Raw genomic sequence first — 14,710 nt, 5'->3', positions numbered from 1 at the left:
CGTGGATATTTCAAGACTAGCGCGGCTCTGACTCTGCACTGAATTCCGGCGTTGATATCCCAATTTCGGGAATTGGAAACATCGTGACGCACACCGTGTTTGCAGACCTCAAACCAGTCAGCTCCGACTTCTAATTACCAACTAAGGGAGTGTCAATATGTACCCGCAACTTCGACCTGCGAGATGCTTCACTCTATTGGGGGGACTTGTACGATGGTCGCTGTGTCCAATTTTGGTACATGACTTTAATATTTGTCCATATAAGCTTTAGGTGGTGCCAGAAGTGCAGCCCAAAGACTCTGCTTTCATTGAAATTACGGACATAGACGATATTTTCCTTACAAAGTGCCCAACCACTTGGATTGGACTGCAGGGCAACGGTCTCGTTTCTTGATAGTCGATGTTCAATCCCCTACCGTCCTAATGCTAGGGCACCAATCCTTTCCTCAGTTCTATCGTAAGTCCTTATCCTGTTAGCTGCATCTACATGCACAGATAGATTAGTGTGGCAAAACCGCTGCAAATATTGTTGAACCATACACACTTCTTTAATGTGATGAAGGAAATGTCGTATATGACAATGAAGATCGGACTTAAAAACATCTTAGTGCCTGAATTATTACATCTGAATGATTAACATCAATGGGTCACATCAGATGGACATGACAGCAAACATCCAGAGAAACGATGGCGATGGAGTATGCCAAGCCTTGGTTAAATATATATATATATATATATATATATATATATATATATATATATATATATATATATATATATATATATATATATATATATATATATATATATATATATATATAAATGAGTTTGGGTCGATGCAAATGTGAGCTTCCTCGTATGGGCCAAGCCTTTTGCAGTTTCCTTATTCCTTATGCTCTTATAAAACAAAACTCGCCACAAGCTTGGAGGAAACATGGAAAATGTTGAAAGAGCGTGACTGCCAACCCCAACACAGCCAGGCACTTATAAAAGATTATATTTCGCATATATAATTCTAATAAATGTCAACGAATTAAAGAATTTTAGAGTTTGTGTTTTTATTTAACTTTACAAACTTATAGGCAAACAGTTCAGGTAGTCACTTGTAGCCCCCACCTCGTCTGTAGCCTTGTATTATAATAATAATAATAATAATAATAATAATAATAATAATAATAATAATAATAATAATAATAATTTCATTCACCAGGGCTCTATGAGACTCGAACTACGACCCCTACGCGTGTGAGGCAGAAGCTCTATCCACTCTTGGTTCTCGGTTCAAGGTTCTATTCACTCTTGTTTCAAGTCTCCTTGGGCCCAGGTGAATGAAATGTTTATTTCCACGGAAGTGTGGATGCCAATTTAATAAATAATAATAATAAACTATTATTATTATTTAGGAAAACGTGCATACATACAAAATGAATTACAAGGAGAATGTTGGAGTTCTAGATATTGCTAGTATATACTATATACTATGTCTAAAACCACCTACAAGGGGTGGGGATAGCCCATGCCCCCCAAAAAAACAAAGTTCAATACAAGGCTACTGAACAAAAGGGAGAGAAACCTCTGAATCAGAGCAGACGAGACTTAGTAGCCTAAACATCTCCAAGCCTGACGCCGGAGGCACACACGAGTAACATGGGTGGAATGTGAAAGCTGGCGACCAACTGAATAGCATTTAGGCACCTGAGCTAAAGAACTTCAAGAACATCGAGCACTACTCAGATGAGGCCCATTCTAGAACATGTATCTCAGTGGTGAAGACCTAACGTAGCCTATCCTACAAGCGCGATGAGCTTGAGAAAGTTTAGCCGTTAACTGGTTCCCTGTTAACGGCTAAACTCAGTTCAGTCTCAGTTCTGACTGGTCCCTGAACTGAGGGACCATGGCCTCACAAAACTAGGAACACTGGAGAAGGAACAAAGGTGGACATGATCACGACATTAAGGTCCACCCCTGAAAGAAACAACAATTGTGTTAATGTTTTGAGAACGTTGACTTTACCGCCGATCTTAAATCTGTTTCCCACACAAAATAATATGAAAAGAGATTTCAGCTGTGTAAGTATGATTTACGCTTGTAATATATCATTCCTTAAACTGTGTACCGACCATAAGAAATTACCAACTTGTCTTCTTTGTGTGTTACTCGGAAAAAAACAATTTGCATAAGATTTTTAGGAGGAAACTATAGCCTCAGAAGCCATATGGGTAGCCATTTGGAGTAGACACTCTAAAATAGCGTCATAGGCCTATATTGTTTAAAGAATAGTTATGACGGAAAATAAGGAGTTGGCTAGACCTATCGCGAGCCACTGGATTAGGTGACCAATTGTAACTGTTAAGCGGCCCTGCGTGTATAGCATATCGAATGCATGAGTGCTTGCGCATGCACATACAAAATTATGAAAATAGACGGCACAGACAAGGACAGTATTTAGAACAGATAGTACACGAACAAAGATATTGATGGAAAATAAGTACCCGAAAGAGGCATTTTAAACCATTTTGTAAATGCTATAATGAAGATGTGGTATACGGCAAGAAGTATGCTGAGATGGAGGAGGTGCACTTCAAAGACGGCTAAAGAATGTAGATATGACAGTGCTTAAAAGGTTTGGAAACCTGTGCATCGTCGATTAAATGAGATGCAGTTTAGAGAACTGATTTATATCCTTAAGTTTAGCCGTTCGAGTGACATTGGTCAGGGGTGAGCTGAGTACAAAAACATAATGATGGGAGACATGAGTTATTGGTGCGTGGGCTGCAGGTGTCTGCCGGATCGAGCTTTAGCTCTTGGACCCCACTTTTCAGCCGTCCGTTGCTTAATTAATGTAATTCCTTTCGACCTATTTGACTATTTTACCTACTTTTGAAAATATGAATAGAGTTGCTTCTACTACCTGCTAGTTTAGTTCATTCCATTTTCCTACTATGCTTATTCCAGCGGTGCTATCTTTTCTACTTTTGTTCACTGTGGACCTTTCCTCTTTTTCCAACCTCTTAGTAACCTTAAGTATTTCAAGTCTCTATCGTGTTCCTCTCTTTCTCTCTCTCCTGTTTTCGAGTGAGTGTGCGTGAAAACAATGCCAAATAGATATTTAGTCATTCTGTACTGTATTTCAACATTCAATTTAACGGAGACAACAACGAAGATATGGAGGATATCACCACTGTGTACCACTTTGGAATTACAGCATTAACGGAACACGGATCTCCTCCCTCCCTCCTTCCACCCTCTTCTCTAACGCGGTCCAAATTACATTCCTCTTCCTTTATGTCTCTCGTTACCATTATCATCTTCACCAGTCCGTGTATGTGTGTGGGAAGGTCCGTCTACTTGTTTGTCTATCTTATCTTCCAAGAGCTTTTGTGAACTATCACTGAACAATCCAAGATGTTCCAAGATGATATATATACATAAAAGAAAAGTTCTCCCCCCCCCATCTTTTGTAAACACCATTTAGGCCTAAGGAGCACAGGTATGCACCTTTTCAAATATACACGCCTTTAACTAGTCTTGAATACCAATCCAGGCCTAAATCGATTTTTTTAACGGAACAAAAAATCGAATTCCCTCTCATTGCCTCACTTTATACACACAACATATTGACAAGCTCCTGGACCACTATATCTGCTATGCTGGCCGTATTACGAACACTGACAGTAGTACGAACGTTGTAGTACGAAAGCTGACAGAAGGAAGGCCCCCCCACCTAGAGATCACTTCTCTTCCCCTCAAACCCCCATCAGGGCTCACTTCTCAGCCCTAACCCCCATCAGGGCTCACTTCTCAGCCCTACTAACCCCCTTCAGGGCTCACTTCTCAGCCCTAGTAACCCCCATCAGGGCTCACTTCTCAGCCCTACTAACCCCCTTCAGGGCTCACTTCTCAGCCCTACTAACCCCCAGGGCTCACTTCTCAGCCCTACTAACCCCCCCCAGGGCTCACTTCTCAGCCCTACTAACCCCCCCCAGGGCTCACTTCTCAGCCCTACTAACCCCCAGGGCTCACTTCTCAGCCCTACTAACCCCCCAGGGCTCACTTCTCAGCCCTACTAACCCCCATCAGGGCTCACTTCTCAGCCCTACTAACCCCCCAGGGCTCACTTCTCAGTCCTACTAACTCCCATCAGGGCTCACTTCTCAGCCCTAACCCCCATCAGGGCTCACTTCTCAGCCCTACTAACCCCCCAGGGCTCACTTCTCAGTCCTACTAACTCCCATCAGGGCTCACTTCTCAGCCCTAACCCCCATCAGGGCTCACTTCTCAGTCCTACTAACTCCCCTCAGGGCTCACTTCTCAGCCCTAGTAACCCCCATCAGGGCTCACTTCTCAGCCCTACTAACCCCCTTCAGGGCTCACTTCTCAGCCCTACTAACCCCCAGGGCTCACTTCTCAGCCCTACTAACCCCCCAGGGCTCACTTCTCAGCCCTACTACCATCAGGGCTCACTTCTCAGCCCTACTAACCCCCCAGGGCTCACTTCTCAGTCCTACTAACTCCCATCAGGGCTCACTTCTCAGCCCTAACCCCCATCAGGGCTCACTTCTCAGCCCTACTAACCCCCCAGGGCTCAATTCGCAGCCCTATTAACCCCCATCAGGGCTCACTTCTCAGCCCTACTAACCCCCTTCAGGGCTCACTTCTCAGCCCTACTAACCCCCAGGGCTCACTTCTCAGCCCTACTAACCCCCCCAGGGCTCACTTCTCAGCCCTACTAACTCCCATCAGGGCTCACTTCTCAGTCCTACTAACCCCTCATCAGGGCTCACTTCTCAGCCCTACTAACCCCCCAGGGCTCACTTCTCAGCCCTACTAACCTCCCAGGGCTCACTTCTCAGCCCTACTAACCCCCCAGGGCTCAATTCATGTCCCTCCAATCCCCCAGGAATAACTTCTCACCCATCAACTCCCCCGAGGGCTCACTTCCCACCCATGCATATTAACCTTTTAACTAAACAATAGCCTCCCTTCCTCCTCCTCATCTCAACGATAGGGTGTCTTCCCCTCTATTTCATTATAATGACTCGCATAATACAAGGCGTCCACTTATTGTGATAATGATTCCTGTAATGCTAGGACTTGCCCCCCCCCCCGCCTCTCATCTTTCTGCTACACAATACACCCTCTACCCCTTGCCTTTGTGACACAATACACCCTCCACTTCTTCCCGTAGAGTCCTCTCTCTCTCTCTCTCTCTCTAAACTGGATAATGATTATGGATGGACCAAAGCGTCATCGTTTCTTCATTTTCTGATGTGTGGGTTAGGTATCAATTCTTCAGAAACGATATTGTGAAACATCTACACAATATCCTTCCAGCTCATTCGTTAACTTGATAATACATCTCCAATCCAGTCATTCACCTACATAATACAATACCCCTCCATCAGATATACAATATCTACATCTTTTTATGTCAGTTTAACCTATACAATATCACTATACTCGCTCCCCCTCGCATCTTTAATTACACCCATTCTCCCTTCCCAAAAAAACATTAATGTCCAGGATCACTACTAAAGCCTTCTACCCGAGCCTCAGTCTCACCCCGTACTCCACCTCTGCTCCACCGACACTCAAGTAGCAGTATGGTGGCGGCGTTTAAGGTATTGCCGTGATCAATAGCCCCTATCATGAGCCTCCCTCACTCCTCCGCTACTTGCTGGCTTGCGCTTAACTTACAACCTGTATAGTCAATCTCCATTGCTACTCGTATCGTCACTACTAACGATACCTGTAATGCTAGGACTACTGCTATGATCACAAGGCTATACCACTACTACACACTCCATCAATTTACAATTAACCTCTGAATTCACCACACACACACACACACATTATTTTTAAAGTTGCCATGTTTATGTCTGCCATATCTTACTCTACTAGCCAGTATGGCACCTTACAATAGTTCGACCACATCATCATAATCCCCCCATCTCTCAATCCATTAACAAGCCTATTCCAGTACCACTCAGAGTGTAGTATTGAGGCCAATACTTTCCCTCAGTAAGGCAACTCAATACATTTCCATATATCTAAATTCTTCCTAACGCCCCTTTTGTTATGGGACAGTCTTGCAATAGATTCGGTACGGTAGGTCGCTGGTATTCTGCTAAGCGATGAACTGTATTTTAAGAAGCCTCGTAAATCGGGGAATTCGGGCTTCGCTTACAACCGCACTCACGTCGCTGGAAAACGCTGACTCTCGCGGCCGTATGAGCGATAGTCCCGTCAGGAATTCAGGAGCCATACCGCCGCCAGCCAGGAAAGACTGATTTCCGGGTTTAGAGATGACTTTCATGAATTTTGTGAGCGTTATAAATCTGCCTCTGCACCATATTTTTTATTTTTTTCTGAAATATCTACATTATTTTAGGCTGGAAGTTATATAAATAACTTAATTTAGTCACATGTGGAAGTTTTAATTCACACCAGTGGTAATGAGATTGAACATGAAAATAAAAGTAATATGTATAAACAGTAGATATTATATATATATATATATATATATATATATATATATATATATATATATATATTAATATATATATATATATATATATATATATATATATATATATATATATATATATATATATATATATATATATGTGTGTGTGTGTGTGTATATCACGAAAATAAACACGTGATTAAGAATGTGACAATGTCAGACCACGGAGGAAAAATGAAACAGGAAATTTCCTTAAGTACTTTCGTATATTAAATACATCTTCAGAAGGTCCTTCACCTTCACTTCAAAATACACCTTCTGAAGATGTATTTAATATACGAAAGTACTTAAGGAAATTTCCTGTTTCATTTTTCCTCCGTGGTCTGACATTGTCATATATATATATATATATATATATATATATATATATATATATATATATATATATATATATATATATATATATATATATATATATGTAACAATGATAAAAAAACACTGATCCAAGTATGCGGAAAAAATCACATGTGAAAAATAGAGAATACTTAAAGCGTTTTCGGCTACATCGCCTTCATCAGAGCAAAGTAGAATGAAAGGTGTTCATTCAAAGTAGAATGAAACTTTCATTCTACTTTGCTCTGATGAAGGCGATGTAGCCGACAACGCGTTAAGCATTCTCATGTAGTTTTTCCGCATATATATATATTACGCTAACTAGTTTCTTCATAAGAATGGGTACGTCATTCACGCGGATGTTTAACTAAGCTAATCTGAGCAGATACCGTACACAAGCAACATAAACCCCTTTTAAAAAAAACCTAAACATTACCCGGATTTTGCAGAAATTATTACCCGAAATGCAGTAGGAAATTCTATGAATATCTAAGTGACTATTTTAGAGTCCTGTCAACTGGCGTTCCCACGGAGGTAGAGTACTGCAGACAGAGTACCCAAGGATACCAGCAGCCAGGCAGAACAAATCAATAAAAACATCTAAGGATTTGATGTTTTTATACAAAAAATCTAAAGTTTTTTTAATGGGCAGTAAATAGCACCATCCCACAAGGGAAGTATTTCATTTCATATATTACGAAACTTCCAAGAACACATCTAGAAACGTTTTCTCACTTCAATAATAAAATTAGTATTTATTTTTTATAAATAAATATGACATGACAAATATATTTCCATATTTCATTGTTCACGCATCGAGTGAAAAAGTGCAAAAAAATGTGAAAAACGAAAAACAAATATGAAAATTAGATGTTATCTTCATCTAAAATCATTTTGCCTCTTGTGTTTCGTTATTTTTTTGGGATATAGGTTTATGTTTTTAAATCATTCACTTGGATGAGAATGATTACCTTCATGTAACAAATTTGGGCAGTTTATCTATGGGTTTGAGGTATTCGATGTCTTTGGATAAACAGAATGAACATGTTCATAAGATAATCGTAAAAAAGGAAGGCAAGTTACAGTATAATAATTACCATTTCTACTAATTATTTCAAATCCATCTTTACCGTCATGGGCCAACCCGACCAACCTTTCACAACCACTCTTAACCCCACCAAAAAGACATTAAAGTCTATATCACTTATGCCATGCAACTTACATAACACATTAAGCTTAAATTTGCCTTTCATTCGAGTTAACGTTTGAGAGAAATTTGATGAACAGGTTTGATTTTATATTTAAAGTTATGCTTTTGCCAGCAGTAGGGTGTGAAGCCCACACTGACATGAATACTATGGCGCCTCACCTCGTGTACATCATATTTAAAACATTTCATCATATAGTTTCGCTAGGTTAGGTTAGATTTGGTGTGTTTAATTATGTGGATTGCAATGACGTAAATTTCTCATGTTTTAGATCCAACTCCTGGCTAATGGAACTTCCTCAAGCTTTAAAATTCCTTAAAACATATTTCCCTTCTAACTTTTAGACTTGAAGTTGAAAACGTTACTGAACTGGAACATGTTGAACAGTCCACCAGTATCACTGATTAGACGACGAACGATAACATAACCGAGAACTCATGCGTTGTATTTCTTTTCTGTATTACTGTATTTCTGTATTACTCTGTATTACTGTAACGCTTGCCTGGTGTTTCGCCAGGGCTTTGTCCTGGGTTCGTGTCCTGGCCGGGGAGGATTTACAGGGCGTCAATCCTTAACTGTAGCCTCTGCTTAACTCAACAGTAAAATAGGTACCTGGTTGTTAAACGATTTTTCGCGGGGGTCGTATTCCAGGGAACATAGAATTAAGGACCTGCCCGAAACGCTATGCGTACTAGTAGCTGTATGTAAGAACTCTTGTATATATAAATAAATAAATAAGATAACATTTTAAAACGCCTCTCATCCCTTCCTCCCCCGCCCCTCCCACCACACAAAAAAATATTAGTACAGTAGCTTAGCTTTGGATTCGTATACTATAAAATCAACGATGCATCAAATTGATTTGTTCATTTGATGCATCATGTTAGTGTGATCTCTGTGCGTAATCAACGATGATAGTTTCCACAAGATTGGTTCTTAATTAAAACAATGATTATTGTTGATATTTATCTCCTCTGCCCTCCCGCGCTTGGAGGTTACTTTGAGATGATTTCAGGGCTTAGCGACCCCATGGCCCGGTCGTCGACCAGGGTCTCCTCGTTGCTGGCCTGTTGGACGCGGCTGACGTCCAACGCACACGACGCACACACTATTATTAACTTTCTCACGTGCGTTTATTGTACATTACTTCTCTTCAAACTTGTACACTTTTAAATAAAATCTGTATTAGTGAATTAACTTTTCAGTATTACTTCTCTCGACAAATTATTCAACAAGATCCAGAAAGTTGCTTTGGTGTTGGGCTTCAACCCTATCAATCGTGAAAGGGTTATTAAGGCTTACGCACACTATCTTACTGACTAACAACAAGGACATTTCAGACCTGAACATACAGTAGTTAAGGACTAAACTACATTCTGTATATGCACCAAGAAACTGAATACAAGTCTCAGTGTATATAAATATATCCCCATCCTTATCAATATAAGCTTACATATACCAGTTCCTATAACACTCCAACACAAGCCTGTTCTCTTGATTTGCCGCAACATGCAAAATAAGAGGTACTAAAACACATGAATCTATGCCACCCACTTAATCTAAGAAACCAACACGTGAAAAACGTGGATATTTGTAAACCGCTACTTTTCATCGCACCACTTATTTTGTACGTTGGGGTCCATAGCGTACAAAATGTACGTTGGGGCGTACGTAGCATTGGTTGAGTTAGTTCCCTAATTTAATCCCCTAATAATGGGATTTCTTAAGGTGTTTCCTCATTGGCACCTTCATGAACATGATTATATACGTTCATTAAAACGTAGCTTTGAAAACCTTTTCAATTAAAAATCTTGATGGGAAGTGAAAACGTGTTTTAATTAGGCAACATCAGAAGAGCGTTTGGGTGAATGGAGCGACATTCACAGTCGCCCTTAATGAATTAATGAACCTTAATATATTTTACATCATCGGAAAAAATGAACATTCCTTTACTATTAAGACAGCTTATTCATCCAAGTACCTATTGTAGAAGCCAAGGCACTGCTGCGACAGACAAGGACATCTCTACCTAACCAATAATATGGTATAGATTAGGTCTAATAGCATAATAAGCCTAAGTAGCTTAAACCCATAGAATTTGGCGCTTGCTGTGCATGCCGCGCACTGGAGCATTCATCGCTAAACAAAAAATCGTTAATCAAAACCCATTTATTATCGACATTCACTCAACATCTTGGCAGGAATAAATGTTATACATCCAAATCTTGTAATTTTAGTCCCCGCGATGCTAACTGAGCAACTTCAATACACACCAACAATATCAAAGCCTCTGATTTCGAGAGGTTAATGCCTCCTATTGTACCAACGGTATTAACTAGCTTTTACTACATCAATTATCGCATTTACACGTAAGAGTAAAATTATAATAGCACCCTGCATGCCCCCGCCCCCCATCCCCCTCACAAGGTTATTTCCGTCTTGTAATTAACAGCTTCCGGGAGGTGTGCTTGACCCCGTACTACCGTAAGGAGGAGCGGCTATAACGACCCTACACCTGAAACTACAGCAATTGACCAGGGGAACAAGACTAGTCAGGGTGAAGACGTTACAAGAAAATGAATGCAGGGGGCCGAACTCTGCTCTAAAATGATTCTTTTTTAAAAGGTTATTATTGCTCGCGGCAAAAGGGCAATCCAGCACAATACGCGGAAATGTGAAACTCACGGCATGGAAACTTTAATTTGGCAAGTTATTGGGCACTCAAACATTATGTAAGCATAAATAATTTAAAAGGATTTAGTGCAACATTAATTAATTTGCACACACACACACACACACAAGGGGGGGGTGTGGCTGAGTGGACAGCACCCAAGGATCGTGGACCTAGGGACTGGGGTTCGATCCTCGGCACCGCTGGAAAAACAAATGGGCAGAGTTTCCTTCACCCTGATGCTCCTCTTACCTAGCAGTAAATAAGTACCTGGGAGTTAAGACAGCTGCTACGGAGCTGCTTCCCGTGTGTGTGTGTGGGGAAAAAAGATAGTAGTTAATAACAGTTGATTGATTGACAGTTGAGAGGCGTGCCGACAGATCAGAGCTCAACCCTCGCAAGCACAGCTAGGTGAATACAACAAGACAGTAGTGGTATAGTCATTAATATGACGCTTGTTACCTCCTAAATAGTTCACTAATCATCAAGACTCGTTCATCCCGTCTATGTTATGATAACACGTTTCAAGGGGGTAGAAAGTTATCCCATGACAGTTCCTAGTGTCATCATCAGAGCGCATATACATTTCCAGTTTTATAACAATGATTCTAGACATATAATATATATATATATATATCACTGAGGTCACTCGACAGTACCTACCTGATCGACACGCCGAAGATCACCTGTTACTATCGAACCACAAGTGACCGTCGAGGGCAATTACACCCTGATCAACACCACACAACCGCTCGAAACGCCACTGAACACATTGTGGGGGGGATAAACGCCCACGCCCACACGAACACAACACACACACGCCCTCTCCTAACGCCAGGGCCACGCGTACGCCCGCACTCCACCACGTCCAGCACGACACTGAGCCGCCCAGCTGGTCACCCAGCCCTCAACATCGAAGCGGCCCGCCCCCTTCTCTTCCATAATAATCAGAATTCTGCGCTTCTATCTCTTCTCTTGTCGTAACTACAATGACCTCTTGTCATGACTACAGTGATGGCGGTCATGAATAACCTCAGTGTCAGTAACCCGTACTGGAGACGAGCCTCGTCAATCAGAATCCAACCTTAACCCGAACATTTTTTGGATCTGAATTGGGATTCAGATCACTATGGGGTTTCAGGGTTCGAATCAGGTTATTTCTACTCTGCTAATTTCGGGTACGCGTTGGGTAACTTGTGCTCCAAATACATAACCAAATCCAAATACATTTTACAGGTTGAAAGCAATTAGTTATGAGTCGTGTATAAAATACTTTTTGAGCTTTCCCTTCCCCGCGCGGGACAGTAGACGAAGCAGCTTTTGAGTACGGGTTGCTAAATTCATTGCATGTCGCTGGTTTGGTGCAGGGCTTCATGCCTATCAACCGCTAGACCAGTGATGCACAACCAGACTGCCTGTGTCTGGGGTTCCAAGAGCCTGTGTCTCTTCTGAAGGAGTTGTATGACAGACCAGACTAGTATAAAGGGGGAAGCCTCGTACTAGATATTGTTGCTTGGGGCGGTGTATGCTGTAATAAATACTCTCTGAATGTATTAATACATTTTTCATAATACAAATGTGAGTACATGATTTAAAGAGGTATTTAAGACTAATAGAATTTACCTTTATAAAATAACTAATTTGAAAGTGTAGGTCAATGTTTAGAACAACATTGAAATAGTGGATAAATAGTAATAGTTATAAGAGTGTTAGAAACACACATACATGTACACAGAAAGAGGATAAAACACAATACAAAACAGAGATACAAACGGACGCAAAATGCTGGAGAGAAATACACAAAAATTAGAGTGGGTGGGGTGGGGGGGGGGGTGGATGAATTGAGTGTTGGATTGTGTAATCTTACCCTCCTAAAAATGTGTTTTAAGAGGGTAAGATTAAGGCAAGAACGAGTGTATTTAGGGATTAGCTAAATACAAGAGATTAGCATGCGAGATAATTAAAGAAAAATAACACGGGGAGAGAGAGAGAGAGAAGGCTCAAGGCGGTAATGATGCCAACGAACGGTGTACAGTATACCTTGTGTGTGTGTGTGTGTGCTCGTATCTAATAAGAGTTTGTAGGGCCGAGCTTTAGTTCTTGGCCCTCGTCTTTCCAACTGTCGGTTGTCTAATGCAGCGACACAACCACTTTGTTTGTTTTATTATATTGGCTTTTAAATCCATTGATGGATGTACCTAGTATTTTCTCTCTGACTTACTGTCCTAACAGTGGCTCATATGTTTGTCTATCTTTCGTATATGTTCTTTTGGTAGGCTACTGCTCAACCTAAACACCCCGTCAGTTTCCATCATATCTTTCAGTATTTTGTATGTCTGGATCATGTGCCCTTTATAATAACATCCAGTAACATGATGTTCAGCTTCCTCAATTTATTCCCGTAGCTCAGTCTCCTCAATTCTAGAATTATTATTCATGCTATGCTTTTTGAGCACCCGCCAAACCGGACGGACATAAGCTGTATGTAGTTTTGAAATCACTGTTGGTTGGGTTATGAAGGTTGTCCTGGCGCTCGTCGGGTTAACATACACTGCTGATGTAAGCTTGTTCGTCTGTTCCTCTGGAGATAGGTTCGGTGTTATGTATTCCAGATATGTATCTCTCGATACATATCTCAGATATGTATCATGCAAGTTCCTCCCATTTATTACGTACTGTTCCACCGGTTTCATTATCTCTGTTCCCATCTTCATGACTGGTCGATCACTGATGCAGTTTATCTCAGTATTCCTGTAGCCTCCTGCTCGTCTTGATTCCTTCAACAGCTGTGCTTTATAAGCAGTGATAAAAAAGTTTTGTTCGTCAGCTCATTTGAGTATTTGTCAAACGACGAACGACATTTGTTCGTCCATTTATGTATACTAAAAATAGCTTGGATCCTAGAACAGACACTTGTTGAACTCCATTAATGACATTCCCTCATACAATTTTTCCATCTTGTTTCCTGTTAGGTAATTTCCCTAAAAAATATGGCACTTTGCCAGCAACGCCGGCCTGTTTCTTTAGCGTGTACAGGAAGGAGTTTCTTACGTAGAACAGTCTCCTGCTTTCTGATAATTTAATAGTATGCATTTCGCTCACCCTTTCCCTTGTTGTTTGATCCCAGTCATTCTAGCACAGAACTCCAATAGTTTTGTCATGCATAGCTTCCCTTCTGTGAGGCTGTGTTGGTTACTTTTCTGCCCATTTAATTATTTTTAGAGGTTCCATTATTTTTTGCATATTATTATTTTACCACTGGTATGTTATTGAGTGATTCTTGTCTGTTTTCTTTCTTGAATATTGGTACATATGCCTCTTTCCAGCTATGTGGCCTTATCCAGTCTCCAGTAATGCATTGGAAATTATTGCAAGTGGCTTGCAAAACATTTCAGCATCTTCATTTAGCATCCTTGGTGAGATCTTATTGGATACCACAGCCTTTGTTTAGTAAAATTCCTACAGTTGATTTCTTACCATTTACTCCATACACACACATACATTATATATATATATATATATATATATATATATATATATATATATATATATATATATATATATGTCGTACCTAGTAGCCAGAACGCACTTCTCAGCCTACTATGCAAGGCCCGATTTGCCTAATAAGCCAAGTTTTCCTGAATTAATATATTTTCTCTAATTTTTTTCTTATGAAATGATAAAGCTACCCATTTCATTATGTATGAGGTCAATTTTTTTTTATTGGAGTTAAAATTAACGTAGATATATGACCGAACCTAACCAACCCTACCTAACCTAACCTAACCTATCTTTATAGGTTAGGTTCGGTTAGGTAGCCGAAAAAGGTAGGTTAGGTTAGGTTAGGTAGGTGTTAGGTAGTCGAAAAACAATTCATGAAAACTTGGCTTATTAGGCAAATCGGGCCTTGCATAGCAGGCTGAGAAGTGCGTTCTGGCTACTAGGTACTCCATATATATATATATATATATA

At 40.5% G+C, this 14,710-nt stretch overlaps 1 protein-coding gene across 9 annotated transcripts in view; it reads right to left on the bottom strand.

The window, feature by feature from the left end:
• The window catches only part of LOC123773626 (guanine nucleotide exchange factor DBS), a 544,948-nt gene that overhangs the window by 433,268 nt on the left and 96,970 nt on the right, over positions 1–14,710 (bottom strand). For 3 of the 9 annotated variants that reach the window (XM_045767435.2, XM_045767433.2, XM_045767434.2), the window contains exon 1: positions 11,402–11,593. The exons of 3 other annotated variants lie outside the window; for them this stretch is intronic. The gene's annotated coding sequence lies outside the window, so the exon portion shown is untranslated. Of the gene's footprint in view, positions 1–11,401; positions 11,620–14,710 lie in introns of those variants that run through there. 3 more of the 9 variants (XM_045767431.2, XM_045767432.2, XM_069312523.1) reach the window with 2 other exon arrangements.

Source organism: Procambarus clarkii, chromosome 72 (assembly GCF_040958095.1).
Source record: "Procambarus clarkii isolate CNS0578487 chromosome 72, FALCON_Pclarkii_2.0, whole genome shotgun sequence".
NCBI classification, from domain to species: Eukaryota; Metazoa; Arthropoda; class Malacostraca; order Decapoda; family Cambaridae; genus Procambarus; species Procambarus clarkii.
The sequence above is the reverse complement of the archived record's forward strand: the minus strand, read 5'-3'. Positions and strand labels throughout refer to the sequence as shown.